General features: G+C 36.2%; 1 protein-coding gene and 1 pseudogene across 8 annotated transcripts in view; one reads left to right on the top strand and one right to left on the bottom strand.

The window, feature by feature from the left end:
- The window catches only part of FUT8 (fucosyltransferase 8), a 324,684-nt gene that overhangs the window by 46,167 nt on the left and 253,314 nt on the right, over nt 1-25,203 (top strand). For 4 of the 8 annotated variants that reach the window (XM_067733076.1, XM_067733024.1, XM_067733058.1 and 1 more), the window contains exon 2: nt 15,808-15,905. The exons of the other annotated variants lie outside the window; for them this stretch is intronic. The gene's annotated coding sequence lies outside the window, so the exon portion shown is untranslated. The remainder of the gene's footprint in view (nt 1-15,807; nt 15,906-25,203) is intronic. 8 annotated transcript variants of the gene reach the window in all.
- Nucleotides 4,835-6,071, bottom strand: LOC137225842 (UDP-GalNAc:beta-1,3-N-acetylgalactosaminyltransferase 1-like; annotated as a pseudogene).

The raw sequence follows: 25,203 nt of genomic DNA, 5'->3' as shown, positions 1-25,203 counted from the left end.
GCTTTGTAAAATAATAATAATAATAATAATTAATAAAACATGCAGTTAATTACATGACCCAGCAGTTGCACTCCTGGGCATTTATCTCAGAGAAATAAAGATTTAAGTCCACAAAAAAACTTGTAAAACAAAACAAAAAAAAAAAGAAAAGAAAGCTTAAATTACACATTAAAAAATTAAAAATAAAGTTTCAGTTAATTATAGATCCAAATATTATCACATGTATTAAAATACTACCATGTCAGTACTTGAGTATTATCATTGATATGTAATCAACATAACAACTATTAATGAGATACTTAAATTCTTTTGTTTGTACCAAGTCTTCAAAATCTTGTGTGTGTTTTACACTTAACAGCATATCTGGATTTGGACTGGCCACAATTCAAGTATGCAGTAGTGCTCAGTAGCCACATATTTTCTTACAGTTTGTGTTTTGCCTTTACTTATAGTTTTTGGCAGTTTTGGCCATCTATATTTCAAAAATCAGTTTTTACTGTTGAATGTATCAATTAAAAATTGTATCTTTTGCCTTTGGATTTTCAGTCACTGCTAGACTTCTCTCATTACAGGATATAGTTGGAATCATTTGTGTTTTCTTCTAGGATATTCATAGTTTTAATTTTTGTGTTTTACCTCCTGATCCATTTGGGATTTTATGTATTCTGCAGTTTTTGTTTTTCATTTCATTCAAAAGTTATTTAATAGAATATTTTTTAACTTGCAGGAGGAAGGGCTTTTTGTTGTTGTTCATGTGTAGTTGTATTGTGATCAGAGAACATAGTTTGTGTTATTTCTACTCTGTTAAACTTATTGAGATTGTCTTTATGACCTTTCATATGATCAGTTTTTGTGAATAGTCCACGTCCACTTAAATAGAGATTGTTTTCTCTATCAGAGTACAAAGTTAAGTATAGTAAGTTCAATATAATATAATCTACCTTATTGATTACATAGCTTATGTCTTCTATAGCTTTACTTACTATTATTCTGTTTCTGTTAATTTCTTCATCTATCTAATGTAGATTTTTGTTTTACAAAGTTTATGACTGTGCTCTTTGGTGCATAGATATTCGTAACTGATTTATCTTCCTCATTGTCAATTTGTACTTTAGCATTAAAAAAAAAAATCCTACTTTGTCATGTTAGGTGCTTTTTTGGGCCTAAATTCTACCTTGTCAGTTAATAAGATCATAACCTCTGCTTTCTTTTTTGTTGTATTTGCCTGTTATACCTGTTCTCATATCTTTTTCCTTTTAATGTTTCTTAATTACTTTGTTTTAGGTGCTCCTTGTATATAGTGTACAGTTGGGTTTTGGGTCATGAGCTGATCAAAAATCTTTTTCCTTTTAGTAGAGCAGTTAAGCTCTTTGCATTTACTGTTGACACTGATACCTTGAGCTTAGCTGTGACAATTATTTATTATATTTGCTGTTTGTATTCTGTTTGCTCTGTGTCTTTTACTATGTTTTATGTTTCCATTGCTCTTTTGAAGAATTTTGTTTTGAAAAACTTTTTTGATATTGAGTATGTTTATCCTACTAAAGCATGGGATTTCATTAATAGTAATATATTAATATTGTTTCCTTAATTGTGGCAAATGTACCAGAGTAATGCAAGATGTTAACAATAGGGGAATCTGGGTATATGGTATGTGGAAACACTGTATTATCATTGCAACTTTTCTGTAATGTAAAACTATGCTAAAATTAAAAAAAAACTTTTAATGTAGTGGTGCTGAACATGTCCTGGGTTGGTTTTGTAAAGTGAATTTTATGTGAGTTTATTGCTGAACTTGGTGAATATAAGCTGTTTTTGTCAGTTTCCAGTAACTCTGGGAGGTGTAATCATATATTTGATGGTAAAGAGTTGTAGGAAAATATCTTTGTTTTATAATAATGAAACAAAAAGAAGTTTTTGTACTAGAGAGAAATTTTTTTTAGCAAAAGATTAAAGAAAAATTTGCTTCTAGAACTGGTTACTCAAATCATATCTTGTGTAGATGAATTATTTAGAATGTTGTTGGGGAAGAGGGCATGTTTAGTAGTTAACAGTTGAGTTCTGAATTGAAATATAAGCTGAAGAATTTTAACGGCACCTAGAAGGTGTAGTTCAGGCTTTCAGTCCCAGAATTTTAGAGCTGGAAGAGACCTTTACAATTTATTCCAATTCTTTCATTAATAGAAGAATAACTAGAAGTCTAGGAAAGTGATATGTTATATCCAAAATCATGTAGTAAATTAATATGAAGAGCTGGGACTAGAACCTAAGCCTCTTCATTTCTGTTTCAGGATTCTATCTTCAGTGCCAGAATGTGTTCTTAAAAGTCACGATTATCCAGATACTGAGATCTTCATATCCTACTTAGAGTGCAGCTGTGGCAATGTTACATGTTTATACTGGCATTTAAAAAATGGCACCGAAACGCAAGTCATTTACTCAATATCCCAGAGGTAACGTTAGGTCATAAGACTGGCTTATTGATTTTTACCTCTATATCTAATCCAGTAAGGGAAGGGCTAGCTAGAAGATTATAGTAAGTAGGCCAATTGTTATGAACTATAGTTGGGGAGCTAGAACAGGACCTGGCGCTGGAAACCATAAAATGCCAGAAGATTTTTGGGCTGTAGTGATTGGATGATGTCAGAGTGATGAGAGCTTCTGCCTTGACTAAGTGGACTCTAGAACCTATAGAATGGAGGACAGAGTAAAGGAGGTTGTGGAGCCACCATCAGACTTGCTCGTCGAATGCCATTTGTTCTGTTCTCATTCCCTAGAACATTCCACTACTTGCCAGGTAGGATTTAGAATAATCATCGATAATGAAATTAAATTCATCTGATATCTGCAAAACACTTTTATTTTGTGAAGTACTCTCACAAATATACTCTTTGATCCTTGCAGTATCCTTGTGAGATGGGTAGAAGGGATATTGGTGAGCAGAAAATGTTAAATACTAACGTGTGTCAAAGCAGTGTGCTAGAAACCACTAAAAGATATAAAGATGAATAGACATAGTCTTGGCTCTCATGGTGTGCACAGTCTTGTGGGGGACGGGGTGGGGAAAATAGCCAAGTATAATGTAAATCAAGTTGAAAAAGATTTAGAAAGTTAAGTTATTTCCCATGGGAATTTAAAAGGAGTGATGGTGTTATAAATGATGGAAATTGTAATACTTTGCCTTCTGATTTCAGACTAACTGAAAGGCTTATAACTATAAAAGGATATTGGAGGGTGGGAGGGAGGGAGACGCAACAGGGAAGACATATGGGAACATATGTTTATGTATGACTGATTCACTTTGTTATAAAGCAGAAACTAACACACCATTGTAAAGCAATTATACCCCAATAAAGATGTTAAAAAAAAAAAAAGGATATTGACGGTAATAGATACAGATATAATTTTCTTTTCTAATTTTTCAGAAATCTTATTTTTATTTTAGGTGATTCTACAAAGCTTATCTGAACAAATTTATGGACTAAGGATGACAGAAGTCACTTAAATTTCTGTTTCAATGATTTTTGGCATATAGGGCTGGCTGGAGGAAGAGGAAGAAAAAAAGAGAATTGACATTATAATGTCAAACAGGACTTACAAATTTACCTAGGCCAAAATATGAATAAAAATTTAACTGGGCCCTATTAACTGTTAAGAAGATCGATAGAGTAAAGTTGATGCACTACTAGTTTATGTTGTCAAGGTAGACAACTTCAGAATAGGAGAGGGAGTAGTGAGGACTTCTAGTTCCTAACTTGGTTTTTTATTTTGCTTCAAAGTAATGTTACGTTTCAGGATCATTATAGTAAACATTTGCTTACCAATAAATATGAGTTTAACAGTTTTAGAATAATGAATTCATTTTTATTGAAAAAGTGGACAAAACAGGCTTTTCAGTTTTTTGTTTATTTTTCAAATTCATATTGGTTATCAGGTTTTTTTTCTCTTTTCCTTTTTATTCTCAAACTGATTGTTAATGAGAAAAAACATGGAGCGATTAACAACGACACTTGAATATTTAGTCTTCTCTTTCCAACTCAAGCACTGAAATATGACACTCCTTTCATAATATTCTTTCTGGCCATCACATTCTCTCTTTTCTTTTTGGCTTCAGAGTCCTTTCCAAAAGGAAATATGCTGCCTGGCATTCTATATTATTCCTAATTTCCAGGTGGAAAAATGAGACCAATGAAGTGACACCTAAATACAATGGGGATTATAGTTTTAAAAATAAGACAATAAGTCAGATCTTCTTGCTTTCATTCTTCTCTATTTTACCACGACAAAATACTTACCAAAGTCCAAGAGATTACTGATATGCGATAATGACCAATGACTTCACATTAATGGAGCTATTCATAATAAACTCATCAGAGAAGTAATTGGAAAAAATGTAAATATAAAGAGTGATTTTCACTATTCTATTTATATAGTATTGAAACAACCGTAACATTCAAACACCCAGGAAGTGTAAAACTCTAAGTAATATTAAATAATAATTGATATTAACTCTGAAATATTGCAACATCTTGAAGTATCTTGTGAATGACCAAAAACAGATGAAATTTTGTTTGGTATAGCTTCAGTTGTTTTCCACAGAACTATATATTAAAAAAACTGGTAATCCATATAAGATATACACAAAACCCTGAACTGACTAGATTGTTCAATGAAAAATACTCCACACTGCTTTGTTGTTATGGACAAATGAGCTTATAATTCAATGAAACCCTTTTAAGAAGTTCTAGTCTATGGAATGACATCTTCAAATTGTTTGATCCTATTAGTTTTATTAACAGAAACCTCCCATTCCTTCATAAGATGCTTATTAATTCCTCTGAATATCATCTTTAAAAGGGCTGACTTGACTGTTGTCAAAATAAATCATAGGTCAAGTGCAACCCTCCAGTCTCCAGTCTATGGGCTCTTCCATGAGTTTCAGTTCCGTGTCAGCCACACAGTGACCTTCCCACGAGTTTTCCATTGGAGATTTCACAGGCCTAACTTTAACATTTTCCAGAAAGTATCCCTCCCTTCTCTAGGCTTTGGGTAGAATGTCAAATTAATAATGGCATGTGGTGTTCCTTAGCATAACCTGCCAAAATGTGATAATTTCCTTAAAAGAAAAGCCATGGGCTGCAGTCACACATCTGAGATGACAGACGTCCAGATGAATCCTATATAAAAAGAAAAGGTTGGTGTCTTCTGGAATATGAATGTACACCTTTAATAAATTCAAACAGATCCCAACATAAACATCTTCAAACTTGACGGGTTTTACGTGACTCATCATTTCATAGATTCTTGGCACCAAATCTCTGGACATGATACTTATTAACCCAACCCACTGCAATAGGGAGGAAACACCTTGAAGGGATACTCCTGGTATGAAATATGGGTTTTTTGGGTAAAATCCTCTATAGGAATAATTATCAATTAGAGGATAACCTGTGAAAAACTTCTCTGAGTGGTTTAAATTTAAAAGATACTTCACTAAATTGCCAGTATTGATGAAGACATCAGTGTCTGTCTTCATGATGTACCTGGCGTTGGGGCAAAACTCAGTTACCCACCCAAATGCCATAATCGTTTTCAAGGTCAGGTTATTGTACGTGTCTATAAAAAATCGTGTCATATTATGTCACCATAAAGGAGGTGTTCATCCTCTAAGGATAATGCTAACAATTTGTCTTCCCTTTCAGCCTGTTGGCCTAGTAAGAAAAATGTAAGACCCTCATATCCCCACCAAGACTTCTTTTCACCCCAAGTAACTCTAATGGCCTGTCTGGCTTTCACATCTGAGGGTTGTGAGGTCACCAGGATAACAAGAAATGGGTTTTGATGAGAGCAGTTCTAATGCTCTTGAAGTGTGAAGTGGAAGTCTTTTTGTAAATGGGCTCATACTCGTAGAAGTACATCCAGTTCACGCGTTCTGTCACATTGTAGTGGGGGCAGACTGACGTACCACATCACTAGGAAACTCAGGAATGACAGCAGCAGGAGGCTCCATTTGGGGGATCGCAGTGACATCCTACTCGGAAGGGTGGGGTGCTCAGGAGGGCCGGGGCCATCCATTCACAGCCCCTCAGGAGCACGCGAGCCTCAGGTTCCAGCTGCTAAACACTGTACAACCTTTTGGGGGCTCCATTTAATCTCAGCCATCCATGACCTTCTTCTTGATTTATTCCTTCTGAGTGAAAGACCTTCAGTTTCACCAACTGAACATTCAGTAGTAAGTAGTAGTCAAAAATAATGCTTGAAATTTCTACTGAAAAACAGAGACTCTCAGATTGGTTTAAAATTCTGCCATATACTGCTTATAAGACACATGCCTGTAGAATTTCTTATGAGACTAAAGCACTAGCTGAAGTTTTCTGTTTTCGTATTCCATGCTTTAATTAAAAGATTTGCCGTGAACTACTCTAAGTGGCCTGGAGAAAGCTAAAACCCAAAGCTGTTCCCAGTTGAAGACTGCAAACTCAAATCTTCCTTACCTCTGGTGGGGCAGCTGATCGTCACAGAGGCCCTGGCCCCTGGGCCCATATTTTCTTAATATCACCTACTTCAGTGATGTCTATTTGCCCATTTACAAAGTATGCTAAAAGGAGCAACTTCCCTTGTTATAACAGATTCATTAGCGTATTAATTAATGCTGCAGGGAAAGGAGAGGGAAAGAGTGGTACAACATAGTCAGTATTTTCTTCTCCTTTGGGGCTTATTTCTACCTCTGTGTGTTTTCTCTCTTAATGTTGATCCATAGCTAAAAGACGTCGAGGTCCTATCTTACTGCTTTTCAAATCTAAGCCATACTATAAGCCATACTATAGAGAGGTTGACAAATTTCTAGTAGTAAAATTATTCCTAGCAAACAGCCTCCTGTAGGCTGTCCCTACTCCTACCCTTACCCACTTCAGTCTGGTAGTCTCATCTATACAGCATTACCTCCTTGTTTGAAGTCCAGCCTAGAATGGTCTTGGGATCATCAGTGTTATAAGGCTCTGCATTGCCTGAGTTATACTTAGATTTTTAATTTACATGTGTTCACAGCTTCACTACCTATGGGTAAATAGCTTTTTATATAAACATGCAGAACCTCTCTTCTCTTTTTCTTAAAAGTGACCAGTTTCATCCCTGACATTTTCTTTTGTCATCTGTTAAACATGATTTTCCCACAAATTTACTTTTTTGTTCATTTCATATGTGATGATTTTTTTGTGTGTGTAGTTTCCTTTTTTAGAACAGGACAGTTGTGTTTCTTTGACGATAAGAATCAACGGGCCATGTGCTGTTTTTTCTTTTCCTACTCAGAGTATGTTCAGTTTAGCTCACAGTCTGTTTCCTTCCTATATGGATAAAAATGACTGACTCTGTTCAACAGCAGAGATTGAAAATAAAACCTGTAATTCCTAACCTTTTTTTTTTTTTTTTACAGTTCTTTCTTTAAACATCTTCTAAAGGATTTTTCTTTCTTTATATTTTCCTTTACCTGTCATGGGGAGAGTAAGATGTTCATTTGGTTCTACTGTATTTCTCCTGAAGACTTATTTGTTTTGCTTCTCTTCCTTTAGTATCTTCACCTTTGATTAGTCTACAGCAGATCTTGTAACATTTGACCTGAATTCCAATGCCACTGATAAGCACATATAGCATTTCCTCCTCTTCTTCTTATTTTTTTTGCGGTACGCGGGCCTCTCACTGTTGTGGCCTCTTCCGTTGCGGAGCACAGGCTCCGGATGCGCAGGCTCAGCGGCCATGGCTCACGGGCCCAGCTGCTCTGCGGCATGTGGGATCTTCCCAGACTGGGGCATGAACCCGTGTCCCCTGCATCGGCAGGCGGACTCTCAACCACTGTGTCACCAGGGAAGCCCCAGCATTTCCTCTTAAATGAATAATTTTCTCCATACATTTGATTTGAGCATATGTGAAATCATATGCTGCATCCTTGGTTATATATTCCCATGTACATTTCTTTCAGAGAAATCTTTCCCGAAATTAGTTTTTCCTTGTGTTGACTCTTTATTTCTGATTACTGAATGCCATTTATTCTTTACACTCAGCTGGTATTGCCTATTTCACTTTCATGGTTACTGTTCTTTTCTACCACATAGTATGCATTTATTATATGGTTCAGGATAACTTATTAACATGTGAGTGTTGTTAACCGAATACATCTAATTTTTGGAAAATTTTAGCTTTCAGTGCTATTACAAAGTTGGTTTAACTCATAGTCTCCCTTTAAAATATTTAAGATAGTGCTTCCAGCCAAGTTAGACTAACGGATTGGTATCCTTTTACTTGAAACAGCTAACTAGACAAAAAACATGAAACAACAGTTCTTAAGGCATTTGCCATCAGGCAACAAAAGACATCGATCCCTGAGAGACAGGAAACAGATTAGATGAGACCTATGCTTGCTCTGCCTGGAGAGTGTTTCTAGGTATGGGCTAGGGCAGTAGAACCCCAGAGGAGCCTAGAGATCTCCCTGAAATGAGGAGATGGTGCTGGGAGCCTAAGGAGCCAAGGCAGCTAGAGTTCAGAGAGCAGAGTACCAGAGAGGAGAGAGCTGCAAGAGAATTTTGCACATCTGCAGAAGTCCCTTCCAAGAATTCAGTTGAGTACTGATCAGTACAGACCTGTGAGGAAACTGCTTGAGGTCAAGGAAGAACCACCCAAAAGGAATTGAGGAAACAATAAACAGCTCACACAATGTCAGGAATAGAGCCTGAATCCATCAGACAGAGTGGAAAATATAATTCACTGAGTGTCAGGTAGAGAGCATCTCTAACATTCTAGTTTTCATTTCTAGATGTTCAATTTGGGTCCTTTTTCTATGTTTTAACTTAAATTACACTCAGTCTTTTCTCTAGCTTCTAGAGCATATGGAACACATTTATAATAACTTTAAATCCTAGTTTCCTAGTTCTACTGTCATTTCTGGGTTGGTTTTGATTGATATTTCTCCTCATTTGGCTCTACTTTCTTGACTCCCCGCCCCTCCCCTCCGCCAAAACCTGCTTGGCAAATTAGTTAATGCTTGTCAGGCATGGAAAAGAAGACATTGTAAATTTTACCTTGTTGGGTACTGGATATTTTTGTATTCCTGTAAATATTCTTGAAGTTTTTTCTGGAATGTATTTAAGTTACTTGGGAAGTATTTAGTCCTTTAAGGTATTCCTTACTGGGACCATTTAATGTAATTTTGCTGTATTCCTGAGGCAGAACCTTTATGAATACTTTACCTGATGCCCTGTGAATTATGAGGTTTTCCATTTAGCTAACCATCTGGTTACAGACGTTAAGTTGAAGATCAGGTTGTTCCTTCAGGGTTCGTTTTTAAGCTCTGCTGGTATCGTTATAGATTAATCTTTATTTTGGGACTAATTTAGCCCTGCTGAGGTCTCTACTTATTGTCCAGAGTACAATACAAGGTCTCTCTCCTCTGGTTAGTTGCAACTCAAATGTCCCTAGCTCTGTATGAACCTCGAATTGTTCATTTTTTAAGCTCCTCAGCAGATTTTTTTTTCCTCTTGCATTATGGAATTTCCCCCAAATATGTGCAAATTAGTATTAAGTCAAAGACTCGAGAGAAGATGTGTGGAGCTTTTTTCTGCATTACTCCCTCCTCTCTGGTACATTATTCCAGTAATTCCTGCCACCTATACTTTCTGAACTCTGATCTTTGTCTTTTCACGTTAGTGACACTGCTGTGCTTTGCTTTGAATCTCCCTGCCTGCAGTAGTGTCTATAACATGTCTCTTAGCAGAAAGTCAAGGTGCATGTAGGCTTATCTAGCTTGTTTCCTTCTCTCAGAGAATGCAGTTCTACACTAATTGTTTTCCATTGTCTGGAGACTGTTGCGTCCTATATTTTGTCTAGTTTTGCAGTTGTTTACTGTTTGAAGAGAAATCCGGTACCAGTTACTCCATAATGGCTAGAAGCATAAATCCCATAATACTGGATTATTGTGGGAGGTTGGTAAAGACTTTTGGATGAAATTTTAGGAAGGAATCACAATGAGCCTTAACTGATTTTATAGTTAATGGCTATTTAGGAATTGTCTGTTTATGGGCCCTGGGAGTAGTTGACTTTGCAGTGGTTTGTCCTTTTCAATGAGAGCTATCAGATAATGTAAATAATAAGGCAATATACAAATGTGCTTATTTTTGGTTTGCAATTATTTATTAAATGTTTTTATAGGCTGTTCTGTCTCAGAATAACAATTTTTTAAATAGATCTTTATTGGAGTTTAATTGTTTCACAATACTGTGTTAGCTTCTATTGTACAACAAAGTGAATCAGCCATATGCATACATATATCCCCATATCCCCTCCCTCTTGAGCCTCCCCCAATCCCACCTCTCTAGGTCATCGCAAAGGACCAAGCTGATCTCCCTGTGCTATGCTGCTGCTTCCCACTAACTAACTTTTACATTCGGTAGTGTATATATGTCGATGCTACTCTCACTTCACCCCAGCTTCCCCTTCCCCCCATGTCCTCAAGTCCATTCTCTATGTCTACATCTTTATTCCTGCCCTGCCACTAGGTTCATCAGTACCATTTTTTTTTTTTTAGATTCCATATATATGTGGTAGCATATGGTATTTGTTTTTCTCTTTCTGACTTACTTCACTCTGTATGACAGACTCTAGGTCCATCCACCTCACTACAGATAACTCAATTTTGTTTCTTTTTATGGCTGAGTAATATTCCATTGTATATATGTGCCACATCTTTATCCATTCATCTGTCAGTGGACACTTAGGTTGCTTCCATGTCCTGGCTATTGTAAATAGGGCTGCAGTGAACATTGTGGTACATGTCTCTTTTTGAATTATGGTTTTCTCAGGGTATATGCCCAGTAATGGGTTTGCTGGGTTATATGGTAGTTCTATTTTTAGTTTTTTAAGGAACCTCCCTGCTGTTCTCCATAGTGGTTGTATCAATTTACATTCCCACCAACAGTGCAGGAAGGTTCCCTTTTCACCACACCCTTTCCAGCATTTATTGTTTCTAGATATTTTGATAATGGCCATTCTGACAGGTGTGAGGTGACACCTCATTGTAGTTTTGATTTACATTTCTGTAATAATTTGTGATGTTGGGCATCTTTTCATGTTCCTCTTGGCCATCTGTATGTCTTTGGTGAAATGTCTATTTAGGTTTTCCACCCATTTTTAAATTGAATTGCTTGTTTTTTTTGATATTGAGCTCCATGAGCTGTTTGTATATTTTGGAGATTAATCCTTTGTCCATTGCTTCGTTTGCAAACATTTTCTCCCATTCTGAGGGTTGTCTTTTTGTCTTGTTTATGATATCCTTTGCTGTGCAAAAGCTTTTAAGTTTCATTAGGTCCCATTTGTTTAATTTTGTTTTTATTTCCATTACTCTAGGAGGTGGGTCAAAAAAGATCTTGCTGTGGTTTAGGTCAAAGAGTGTTTTTCTTATGTTTTCCTCTAAGTTTTATAGTGTCTGGTCTTACATTTAGGTCTTTAATCCATTTTGAGTTTATTTTTGTGTGTGATGTTAGGGAGTGTTCTAATTTCATTCTTTTACATGTAGCTGTCTAGTTTTCCCAGCACCACTTACTGAAGAGACAGTTTTTTCTCTATTGTATGTTCTTGCCTCCTTTGTCGTAAATTAGGTGACCATATGTGCGTGGGTTTATCTCTGGGCTTTCTATCCCGTACCATTGATCTATATTTCTGTTTTTGTGCCATACTCTCTTGATGACTGTAGCTTTGTAGTATAGTCTGAAGTCAGGGAATCTGATTCCTCCAGCTCTGTTTTTCTTTCTCAAGAATGCTTTGACTATTTGGGGTCTTTTGTGTTTCCATATGAATTGTAAAATTTTTTGTTCTAGTTTTGTGAAGAATGCCATTAGTAGTTTGATAGGGATTGCATTGAACCTGTAGATTGCTTTGGGTAGTATCATTTTCACAATATTGATTCTTCCAATCCAAGAACATGGTATATTTCTCCATCTGTTTATGTCATCTTTGATTTCTTTCATCAGTGTTTTATTCTGAGTACAAGTCTTTCGCCTCCTTAGGTAGGTTTATTCCTAGGTATTTTATTCTTTTTGTTGTGACGGTAAATGGGATTGTTTCCTTAATTTCTCTTTCTTGATTTTTCATTGTTAGTGTATAGGAATGCCAGAGATTTCTGTGCAGTAATTTTGTATCCTGCAGCTTACCAAATTCATTGATTAGTTCTAGTAGTTTTCTGGTGGCATCTTTAGGATGTTCTATGTACAGTATCATGTTATCTGCGAACAGTGACAGTTTTACTTCTTCTTTTCCAATTTGTATTCCTTTTTCTTCTGATTGCCATGGCTAGGACTTCCAAAATTATGTTGAGTAAGAGTGGCGAGAGTGGACATCCTTGTCTTGTTCCTGATCTTAGAGGAAATGCTTTCAGTTTTTCACCATTGAGAGCGATGTTGGCTGTGAGTTTGTCATATATGGCCTGTATTATGTTGAGATAGGTTCCCTCTATGCCCATTTTCTAGAGAGTTTTTATCATAAATGGGTGTTGAATTTTGTCAAAAGCTTTTTCTACATCGATTGAGATGATCATATTGTTTTATTCCTTAATTTGTTAATGTGGTATTTCACATTGTCATTTGCATATACTGAAGAACGCTTGCATTCCTGAGATAAATCACACTTGATCATGGTGTATGATCCTTTTAATATGTTGTTGGATTGTATTTGCTAGTATTTTGTTGAGGATTTTTGCATCAGTGATATTGGTCTATAATTTTTTTGTGATATCTTTTTCTGGTTTTGGTATCAGGGTGATGGTGGCTTTGTAGAACGAATTTTGGAGTGTTCCTCCCTCTGCACTTTTTTGGAAGAGTTTGATGAAGGATAGGTGTTAGCTCTTCTCTAAATGTTTGGTAGAATTTGCCTGTGAAGCCATTTGGTCCTGGACTTTTGTTTGTGGGAAGACTTTTAATTACAGTTTCAGTTTCTTCAATTACTTGTGATAGGTCTGTTTATATTTTCTAATTCTTCCTGGTTCAGTCTTGGAAAACTGTACCTTTCCAAGAATTTGTCCATTTCTTTGTGGTTGTCCATTTTATTGGCATATAGTTGTTTGTAGTAGTCTCTTATAATCCTTTGTATTTCTGCGGTGTCACACGTGATTTCTCCTTTTGCATTTCTAATTTTATTGATTTGTATCCTCTTGCTTATTTTCTTGATGAGTCTGGCTAAGGGTTTATCAGTTTTGTTTATCTTCTCAAAGAATTAGCTTTTAGTTTTATTGATCTTTGCTATTGTTTTCTTTGTTTCTATTTCATTTATTTCTGCTTTGATATTTATGATTTCTTTCCTTCTACTGACTTTGGGTTTTCTTTGTGCTTCTTTCTCTACTTGCTTTAGGTGTAGGGTTAGATTGTTTATTTGAGGTTTTTCTTGTTTCTTGAGGTGAGATTGAATGCTCTAAACTTCCCTCTTAGAACTGCTTTTGCTGCATCAGATAGGTTTTGGATCATCGTGTTTTCATTGTCATTTGTCTCTACGTATTTTTTGATTTCCTCTCTAATTTCTTCAGTGATCTCTTGGTCATTTAGTAGCATATTGTTTAGCCTCCACGTGTTTGTGTTTTTCATGTTCTTTTCCTGCAAATAATTTCCAGTCTCACACTTTGGTCAGAAAAGATGCTTGATATGATTTCAGTTTTCTTAACTTTATCAAGGCTTGATTTGTGACCGAAGATGTGGTCTATACTGGAGAATGTTCTGTGTGCACTTGAGAAGAAAGTGTAATCTGCTGTTTTCGGATGCAATGTCCTATAAACATCAATTAAATCTATCTGGTCTGTTGTGTCATTTAAAGCTTGCATTTCTTTATTAATTTTTTTTTCTGGATGATCTGTCCATTGGTTTAAATGAAGTATTAAAAGTCCCCCACTGTTACTGTCGATTTCCTCTTTTATAGCTGTTAGCATTTGCCTTATGTATTGAGGTACTCCTATGTTGGGTGCATATATATTTATAATTGTTATATATTCCTCTTGGATTGATCCCTTGATCATTATGTAGTGTCCTTCCTTGTCTCTTGTAACATTATTTTAAAGCCTATTTTATCTGATATGAGTATTGCTACTCCAGTTTTCTTTTGCTTTCCATTTGCATGGAATATCTTTTTCCATCCCTTCACTTTCACTCTGTATGTGTCCCTACGTCTGAAGTGGGTCTCTTGTAGACAGCATATATACAGGTCTTGTTTTTGTATCCATTCAGCCAGTCTGTGTCTTTTGGTTGGCACATTTAATCCATTCACATTTAAGGTAATTATCCATATGTATGTTCCTATTACGATTTCTCAGTTGTTTTGGGTTTATTTTTATAGGTCCTTTTCTTCTCTTGTGTTTCCCACTTAGAGAAGTTCCTTTAGCATTTGTTGTAGAGCTGGTTTGGTGGTGCTGAATTCTCTTAACTTTTGCTTTTTTGAAATACTTTTGGTTTCTCAGTGTAATCTGAATGACATCCTTGCTGGGTAGAGTAATCTTGGTTGTAGGTTTTTCTCTTCATCACTTTAAGTATATTCTCCCACTCCCTCCTAGCCTGCAGAGTTTCTGCTGAAAAATCAGCTCGTAACCTTATGGGGATTCCTCTGTATGTTGTTTTTTATTTTTTCTTTGCTGCTTTTAATACTTTTTCTTTGAATTTAATTTTTGTTAGTTTGATTAATATGTGTCTTGGTGTGTTTCTTCTAGGGTGTATCCTGTATGGGGCTCTCTGTGCTTCCTGGACTTGGGTGACTATTTCCTTTCCCATGTTAGGGAAGTTTTCCACTATAATCTCTTCAAATATTTTCTCAGACCCTTTCTTTTTCCCTTCTTATTCTAGGACCCCTATAATTCGAATGTTGGTGTGTTTAGAGTTGTCCCAGAGGTCTCCGAGGTTGTCTTCAATTCTTTTCATCCTTTTTTTTTTTTATTCTGCTCCTCGGCAGTTATTTCTACCATTTTGTCTTCCAGCTCACTTATTTGTTGTTCTGCCTCAGTAATTCTGTTATTAATCCCTTCATTTCAGTTATTGTGTTGTTCATCTCTGTTTGTTTTTCTTTAGTTCTTCTAGATCTCTTTTAAACATTTCTTGTATTTTCTCAATCTGTGCCTCCATTCTGTTTCTGAGATTCTGGATCATCTTTACTATCATTACTCTGAATTATTATTCAGGTAGATTGCCTATTTCCTCTTCATTTATTTGGTCTTGTAGGTTTTTACCTTGCTCCTTCATCTGTGACATATTCTTTTGCTGTCTCATTTTTTTTTCCTTTTTTTTTATGAGTGGGATTGTGTTCCTATCTTATTGGTTGTTTGGCTTGAGGCTTGCAACACTGGAGTTTCTAGGCTGTTGGGTAGAGCTGGGTCTTGGTGTTGAGATGAGGACCTCTGGGAGACCTCATTCTGATGAATATTCCCTGGGGTCTGAGGTTCTCTGTTAGTCCAGTGGTTTGGACTCTGAACTCCTACTGCAGGAGTTTCGGCCTGATCCCCATCTCGTGAACCAAGATCCTGCAAGCCGAGTGGGGTGGCAAAAAAAAAAAAAGAGGGAGAACAATAACAATGTAAACAATAAAGTTAGACTAGGGAACTAACAGATATGTTAGAAAAAAAATTAAAATATAGATGAAACAACAATCGGAAGGTAAAACAGAACCACAGTAGTAAAAAAGAGGAGGAGAAATTAAAAAGTTGGAAAAGGCCTTGGCTGTGGAGGGTGGGGCCTAAGCAGGGGTGAGGTTTGGGCAGTGGGCGGTGCCAATGCTTATTTGTTTGTTTATTTGTTCTAGGTTGCTGCTTTTGCTAAGAGAGCACCCATGATCCTGATGATGTTTCCATTCACAATAAAGGGCTCTATTGCCTTCATTGATTAGCTGATCAAATTCAGGTTAGTAGATTTTGTGGACAGTACTTCTCTCTTCCAATTATATGTTAATATTTTGAGAAATGGATAATTTTGTATTTAAAGCTACATATGTATATGCCAGTGAAGTAGAAGGGCCAGGTCAATCTAAACTCTATTGAATTATGTACCTGCTATGCTACCTACTATGTACAATCTGTAGTGTATAAAATGGAAAAATATTTTATTTCCTGTTTTATAGTTTTTTACTGTAAAGTAAGGGCAAGATAAAACAAGTTGTGGCTGAATATGGTACACTGTACTTTTGGCATCGTTGTGTGGCATATTTGATGCTGAAATAAACAGCTCATCTTAAAATTGTTTGAAATTTTTAGTAGCTTTTAAAAGTTTCGTTCTTGGGCTTCCCTGGTGGCGCAGTGGTCGAGAGTCCACCTTCCGATGCAGGAGACATGGGTTCATGCCCTGGTCCGGGAAGATCCCACATGCCATGGAGTGGCTAGGCCCATGAGCCACGGCCGCTGAGCCTGTGTGTCCGGAGCCTGTGCTCCGCAACGGGAGAGGCCACAACAGTGACAGGCCCGTGTACTGCAAAAAAAAAAAAAAAGTTTTGTTCTTGTTTGTATTTCATTTATACACTCAAATTTTTATTTATTTGTTTTTTGTTCAGTCTGTGAGTTTTGACAAATATATATTCTTTCCCATAATCTTTGAAATTCACTCACGTTGCCTTTTTGTAGTCAACCTCTCTCTCCACCTCAATCCCTAGAAATCACAGATCTGTTTTTTGTCCTTGTTGTTTACTTTTTCCAGTATATCATTTAAATGAAATCATTTAGTGTGTAGCTTTTAAAATCTGGCTTCTTTAACTTAGCATAATGCATTTGGATTCACCCATGTTGTGTGTACCAGTAGTTCATTCTTTTTTATTGCTGAGCAGTGTTCCATTGTATGGATATACTGCTGTTAGTTTATCCATTCACCATCTGATGGACATTGGGGAGTTTCTAGTTTTTGGTGATTATTGCAGTCATACTATTTTTTCTTTTTTTTTTCCTTTGATAAAATGTATGTAAAATGTACCTTCTTAACCATTTTTAAATGTACAGTTCAGTGGTGTTAAATACATTCACGTTGTTGTACAGCCATCACCACCATCCATCCTCATAACTTTTCATCTTGTAAAACTGAAACTCTGTACCCATTAAACAGTAACTTTCCATTCTGTGCTCCCCCCAACCCCTGGCAACCACCATGATACTTTATTGTTTTGCCTACTCTAAGTACTTTATATGAGTGGAATTATATAGTATTTGTCTTTTTGTGCCTGACTTATTTCACTTAGCATAGTGTGCTCAAGGTTCACCCGTTTGTAGCATATTGCAGAATTTCCTTCCTTTGTAAGGTTAAATGATATTTCATTGTATGTATATACCACATTTTTTTATCCACTCATCAGTTGATGGATAGCTGGGTTGCTTCCATGTTTTAGCTACTGTGAATAATGCGGCTATGAACATGAGTGTACAAAGATCTTTTCAATACCCTGCTTTCATTTCTTTTTGTGTATGTACTCAGAAGTGAAATTGTTGCATCATATGATAATTCTGTTTTTAAGTTTTTGAGAAACCACCATACTGTTTTCCACAGGAGCTGTACCATTTTACATTTCCACTAGTAATACACAGGGGTTCCAACTTCTCCACATCCTTGCCAATGCTTATTATTTTCTGTTTGTTTGTTTATTTATTTATCTATTTATTCTTTCTTTATTTTTTAAAGTAGCCATCTTAATAGGTGGTATCACACTATAGTTTTCATTTGCATTTCCCTAATGATTGGTGACATTGAGCATCTTTTCATGGCATTTCATATTGGTAATTTGTATATCTCCTTTGGAGAAATGTCTTTTCAAGTCCTTTTTCCAGTTTTGAGTTGTGCTGGTTTTTTGTTATTTTTGTTGCTGTTGTGTGGATTTTTAGAAGTTCTTACATATTCTGGATAATAATCACTTATCAGATATATGACTTGCGAATATTTTCTTCTATTCTGTGGGTTGCCTTTTTACTCTGTGGGTAGTATCTTATGATGCCCAAAAGTCTTAATTTTCATGAAATCAAATTTGTCTTGTTTTTCACTTTTTTAATTTGTGTCTTTGGTGCCCCCCATCCAAGAAATTATTACTAAATTCAGTGTCATGATGCTTTTGCCCTTTGTTTCTTCTAAGAGTTTTATTATTTTAGGTCTTACATTTAGGTACTTATCCATTTTGAGTTAATTTCTGTATATGATATTAGGTATGTGGATATCCAGTTTTCCCAGCACCATTTGTTCAAAAGGCTTCTTTTTTCTCATTGAATGGTCTTAACACCCATATCAAAAATCATTTGACCATATGTGAGAGTTTACTTCTAAGCTCTCTGTTTCTGTCTTTATGCCATTGCCACACTATTTTGTTTTCTATAGCTTTGTAGTAAAATATGGAAATCAGGAAGTGTGAATCCTCCAGTTTTTCTGTTCTTTTTCAAGATTGTCTTGGCAATTCAGGGTCCCTTGAGATTCCATGTGAATTTTAGGATAGGTTTGTCTCTGTACAAAAGTCACTGGGATTTCGATATAAGCATTGCATGGAATCTGTAGATTGCTTTGGGTAGTATTGACATTTTAGCAATATTAAGTCTTTCAGTATATGACCATAGATGTGTTTCCATTTACTTATGTCTTCTTTAATTTCTTTCAGCAATATTTTGTAGTTTTCATTGTATAAATCTCTCACCTCCTTGGTTAGGTTATTTCCTAAGTATTTTATTCTTTTCTATGCTACTGTAAATAGAATTATTTTTGTAATTTCCTTTTCAGATTGTTCATTGTGTATAGAAATGCAACTGAGTTTTGTCTTTGACTTTGTATCCTTCTACTTTGCTGAATTCATTTATCAGTTCTAACAGCTGTTTTTGGTGGAGTCTTTAGGGTATTCTACGTATAAGATCACATTACCTGCAAACAGAGATAATTTTACTTTGTCCTTTTCAGTTTGAATGCCTTGTATTCTTTTTTTTTTACCTAATTGCTCTGGCTAGGGCTTTCAGTACTATATGGAATAGAAGTGGAGAAAGTGGGCATCCTTACCTTGTTCCTGATCTTAGAGGAAGAGCTTTCAGTCTTTGACCATTGAGTATGATGTTTGCTGTGGGTTTTTCATACATGGCTTTTATTATGTTAAGGTAGTTTCCTTCTATTCCTATTTAGTTGAGTGTTTTTATCATGAAAGGATGTTGTATTTTGTCAAAAGCTTTTTATGCATCAAGATGATCATGTGAGTTTTTCGTTTATTTTGTTGATGTGGCATATTATTGGGTTGGCCAAAGAGTTCTCTTGGTTAATGAATATGTTGAAATATTGGTGAAAATGAAAAATGTTTCTTTTAGTTTTACTTAAACTCGAATGAACTTTTTGGCCAACCCAATACATTAATTTTTGTATGTTATACTCTCCTTACAATTCAGGAATAAGTTCCACTGTTTACTATGGAGCCATAAATTTTAAAATAAAAATGTGATTATATTTTCTTTTTTTAAAAATATTTTTTTTAATTTAATTTTATTTATTTTTGGGTGCATTGGGTCTTCATTGCTATTCATGGGCTTTCTCTAGTTGTGGCGAGCAGGGGCTACTCTTTGTTGCCGTGTGCAGGCTTCTCATTGTGGTGGCTTTTCTTGTTGCAGAGCACGGGCTCTAGGCATGTGGGCTTCAGTAGTTGTGGCACGTGGGCTCAGTGGTTGCGGCATGTGGGCCCAGTAGTTGCAGCACATGGGCCCTAGAGCACGCAGCCTTCAGTAGTTGTGGCGCACAGGCTTAGTTGCTCCGTGGCATTTGGGATCTTCCCAGACCAGGGCTTGAACCCATGTCCCCTGCATTGGCAGGCGGATTCTTAACCACTGCGCCACCAGGGAAGCCATGATTATATATTCTTTATTAAAAGAATGTTACTTTTTGTTGTTGTTATTAAGAGACCATGATGATTTGTTGCCTTTTTGGGTTGGGGTTGCATTTATTTTTAAAAATGTCATTAAAAGTAAACTAGAAAAAATTTAACAGATCTTGTGGCTAGGGGAAGATACCTAAAATTTATGTTCATTTTGAGTAAAAGAAGAGAGGTGATGCAAAATTATTAGGGGGTATATTGAAACTTATGGTGTTTCCTGATTATTGAAAAATCAGGTAGCTTTCTTGAGTATGCAGTTAGATCAGAAATCTACAGGTTTTTATATAGTTAACCCTCACATATAGGTAGCTCCGAGAGTCACCTGTTTAGAAAAGACAAGTATTTATAAGAATTCTCCTATTTTAAAAATGTACTTCCCTGGTGGCGCAGTGGTTGAGAGTCCGCCTGCCAATGCAGGGGACACGGGTTCGTGCCCTGGTCCAGGAAGATCCCACATGCCGCGGAGCAGCTGGGCCCGTGAGCCATGGCCGCTGGGCCTGCGCGTCCGGAGCCTGTGCTCCGCAACGGGAGAGGCCACAACAGTGAGAGGCCCGTGTACTGCAAAAAAAAAAAAAAAAAATGTACGTAAAGAGGACAAAGGTTGGGTGTGAAAAGTCAATTGGCATAACGTTATAATACAACATCAAAAATATTACTGAAGGTCAAATATTAGAAAAGGGATGAATAGCTAGCATCTGGCAATACAGATTCCATTTGCCAAAGAGCAAGGCATAAATTTTTAAGACAAATATCATATATTTCCTAAAGTTTATTAGAATTTCATGTACATACTTACTTCTGAGTTCTCAAATAGAAGATTGAACTTCTTGATGGCAAGGATCATTTTAGATTTTGGTGCTTTCTGAAGTAAATATTCCTACAGCAAGTATTATTACTTGCTGAATGAATGACTTAGTCCCACCCATTAGTGGGCTACTTTGAGTTCACTAGAGCACATTTCATCCATGGATTCTTCAAGATTGTCAGGGCAAGAAGTAGGAAGTCAGTTTTCTGAAATCATGAGAAAATAGAATTAGAACTGTGAAAGCTGTACTCCTTATAGAACTCTTAAGCAAAATTGACCTTGAACATTTAGTCTAATGCCTGTTGTTTTTTTGTAAATAGGAAAATGGAGACCCAGAGAGGTGAGGTGATATGCTTTTAGTCACACAAATAGCTGGAGACGTGTTATGTAGTGCTCATTTTACTCATCATCCTGCCTCTCTTCCTCATGGGATCATTGCTTGATCTTAGGGTTGGAATAAAGTTAAATTGCTCAATTTAAAATTGTTGATTTACAAAACTCAGTTTTAATTTCTTTTTCAATTGATTTTAAGTTAAAACAGGATACTATTGAAATGGTATGAGATATGATCTTAATTTTCAAACAGATGCAAAAAATATGCTAATATTAAATATATAGCTAGAAAAATCTAAGAAATTATTTTTTATTTTTCAACAGCCTCAAAAATTTTTATTTGGCTTAATTTAAAATGTACAATATTTAGGGCTTCCCTAGTGGCACAGTGCTTGAGAGTCTGCCTGCCGATGCAGGGGACACGGGTTCGTGCCCTGGTCTGGGAGGATCCCACATGCTGTGGAGTGGCTGGGCCCGTGAGCCATGGCCGCTGGGCCTGCGCGTCCGGAGCCTGTGCTCCGCAGTGGGAGAGGCCACAGCAGTGAGAGGCCCACGTACCGCAAAAAAAAAAAAAAAAGTATAATATTTAAATAAGACCCAAATTTTTACAAACTTTAGATAGATATGGACCTTAGATTTCTTGTTTAAAATCTAAGGACCCTAAAATGTGAATTATATTCGGCTCTGGAGGATTTCATTTAATAATCTTATTTACAGGTATAATTGGTGAAGTTCAGAAATACCAAACAGTTTTCTTTTTTTTTTCATGAGCACTACTGAGCCTAGAAAATTAGCAAAAAAAACTTGTTCAATATACTGTTTTAGAAATGGAATAATTTAAAATAAAAATAGGAATCAAACATATAATTATTTACTTTTGGATATTTGATGTAAAGCCATGTTAAGAGAGTTGAAGCCATGTTTAAGAGACTCAAAGTGGTTTTAAGTTATACAGGAAGTATACCTCTTTGCTCTAATTTTTTTTCTTCCTAGAACATTTTCTGCTCATTTTATTACACTAACTTCATCCTGAAGTTAGTATCTTTAGCCCCTTAAGACAGAGGAGACACCTATTGGGATCTGGTTCGCCATGAGTCTCTTGTGCTTCAGCACATCTTCTGAGCCAGAGGCATTGGCAGCTTTTGTTGAGGGCAATCTTGTCAAGGAAATTTGCATAGCAAACAGCCTGGGAAGATAGAAATTGTATTACCATAAGGACAGAGGGCAGATTTCCTTGCTGTCCAGGATAGTCAAGATAATCCCTCTGGGGAGTAGGTGGGGTACATTTGCTTGCAACTCCTTTAAAATATTGGTGTTTCATAAGCTTCAGCTTTCTTCTCCTGTAATGTAACTCACTGTATGTGCAGGCATCATCTGGCTCTCCTTGTATTGCCCTTTAGGGATTAGAGCTTTGGGAACCAATGCAAAAGATGATACAGTGGCTACTGCTATTGTTTTGAGGAGTAAACTTTTCTTTGTCTGTGACCCAGGAGTGTCATATTTTCTGCCAGGATTATTTGATGCTGGCTCACCAAATATCACTAACACAACCTATTGATAAAACAAAGCTGAGTTTATTGCTTACTGCAGTAAAGGAGAACACCACCTTGACAGAACTTTGGTAGTGCCTTAGAGGGGCAAAGTCAAGGTAAAAAATTTAGAATTTGAAGTTTGATTTAATTTGAGTTTGCAGTGGTGGTGATCGGGCTTGATTAAGAGTGAATAAGTATCATGATATAACAATTTACAGTAGAATTGGTCAAAACAGCAATGCAAGGATTTTAAAAACTGTTGATGCTTTCTGTTGAAGAGTTGATGCGTCTTTCCTGAAGCTTCTGTAATGAACAATCAAGTTATGTCCCTGCAAGAATCTCCTGGAATAGTAGAGTATGCTAATGAAGGCATTGGACTAGTAAAGTCAGGCTAATGTACACAGAAAGATGTGTGTGTGTGTAGGTGTATTAGTTTCCTAGGGATACTATAACAAATTACCACACAATTGGTGGCTTAAAATAATAGCCCCTAGGGGAAGAATTCTTTCCTCTCTCTTTTAGCTTCTGGTATTTTTAAGCAAGCCTTGGTGTTTCTTGGCTTGTGGCAGCATAACTTTAATCTCTGCCTCCATCTTTACATGGTGATCTTCACTCTGTATCTGTGTCCAAATTTCCCTCTTTTTATAAGGATGCCAGTCATTGGATTAGGGCCCACCCTAATCCGGTATGACCTCATGTTACCTTGATTACATCTGCAAACACCCTGTGTCCAAACAACGTCAAATTCACATGTTCTAGTGTTTATAAATTTTTGGGGGACAGTATTCAATGCAGTACAAGGAGTATATGGTTTCGATCCTCAGTGTTCAATCTGTGTGTGGCTAGATGGTTTTGGTTCTCAGTATCCATGAAACTGTCATGGCCGATTGCTTAGCTTGCATGTAGGAATCTCAGGCTCATCAGAGTTCTTGACAACAGCATGACGTGTAGTGAAAAGTATACCAATATGGAAATCAAGGTGCCTTAGTTGTAGTTGCTGTCCTGCTGTTAACTAGCTTGGGAAAGTTACTGTCTTTTCCAACTGTTAGTTTCTCAATGGGTAAAATGGGACGTCTGGAAGAAGAAAAGAGGAATGGATCTCTGAGGGCCTTTCTAGCTCTCAGGTTCTAAAGTTATGTAATTGTTGAGCGTCTGCTATATACCATATTGGTATTCATTTTGTTGGAGTGAAATAATTGAAAAAAGAAATAGAATGCTTAAGTGCTGACCTGATAGATTCTGACTTGGGAATGTATTCTGACTTAATTTATGCTTTGGGTGAAGATCATTAATGAAGACATTAGGTAAACATGGAATTAGCCCATCTCTCTGACTTACATATTTTATTTTTCAGTTTGAATATTGTATTTAGAAGGGAGACATTCTTCAGGTCAGTTAATTCATTTAAAGTTAGAAGAATGTGTTGTTGCTGCACTGTCTCAGCTGAGTTCAGAAAATGAAATAACCTTTTCTGAAGTGAGCATGATGGTAGGGTATGGATGTACTTGATTTCTTTTATGGTTCACAGCCTTCACTTTCTATGTAGTGTTTATTTTTTTGATTTATAGATGCTTGAGAACCTAGAGGAATCCTTTCCCCTCCTCCCCAGCTACTCCTGCAGCTCCATAGAAAAAAAGGAAGGAAGGAAAAACCATGTTGAACACATATTTTCCTTTTCTTTATTTTTTCTTGAAGTATAATTGACTTACAGTATTCTATTGGAAGATGATTGTTTATTCGGTTTCTTTGATCAATACAGGCCTATTCAGATGATCTGTTTCTCCTTATGTGTGCTTTGGTAGATTGTGCCTTTCAAAGAATTGGTCCATTTCTTCTAAGTGAGCAAATTTGTGGGCATAGAGCTATTCATAATATTTCTTTATTATCATTTTAATGTTTGTAGGATTGCTAGTGATGGCCCCTCTTTCATATCTGATATTAGTAATTTGCTTCTTTTTTCCTTTTCTCCTTGGGAAGCTTGGCTAGGGGTTTATTCATTTTGTTGATCTTTTCAAAGAATCAGCTTTTAGTTTTGTTGATTTTCTCTACTGTTTACCTGTTTCCAATTTCATCGATTTCTGCTCTGATTTTTATTATTTCTTTTCTGCTGCTTATATTGAACTTAATTTGTTCTTCTTTTTCTAGTTTCCTAAGGCAGAAACTTGGGTGATTGACTTTAGCTTTCTTCTGTTTAAATATATGCGTCCAGTGTTATATAAGTTTCTCTCTCAGACAGAAAATGTAGTATGGCATTTGCTGTATCCCACAAGTTTTGATGCTTTATTTTCATTTTTATTTAGTTAAAAAAATTTTTAAAAAATTCCTCAGCACTTTGTTTGACTCATGTATTATTTGTGTATGTTGTTACTCTCCAAATATTTGGGGATTTTCTGGCTATCTTCTGTTATTATTTTCTAGTTTAATTTTATTGTGGTCTGAGAGCATAGTTCCTATAATGTGTTATTTTAAATTTCTTAAGGTGTGTTTCCTGGTCCAGAATGTAGTCTGTCTTGGTGAATGTTCCCTTTGACCTTGAGAAGAATGTGTATTCTGCTGTTGTTGGATGAAGTAGTCTATAGATGTCAATTAGATCCAGTTGACTGATGGTGCTATTCAGTTCTATGATATTTTACTGATTTTCGGCCTGTTGGTTCTGTTAGTTACTCATAG

This window comes from Pseudorca crassidens, chromosome 1 (genome assembly GCF_039906515.1).
Source record: "Pseudorca crassidens isolate mPseCra1 chromosome 1, mPseCra1.hap1, whole genome shotgun sequence".
NCBI lineage: Eukaryota > Metazoa > Chordata > Mammalia > Artiodactyla > Delphinidae > Pseudorca > Pseudorca crassidens.
The sequence above is the reverse complement of the archived record's forward strand: the minus strand, read 5'-3'. Positions and strand labels throughout refer to the sequence as shown.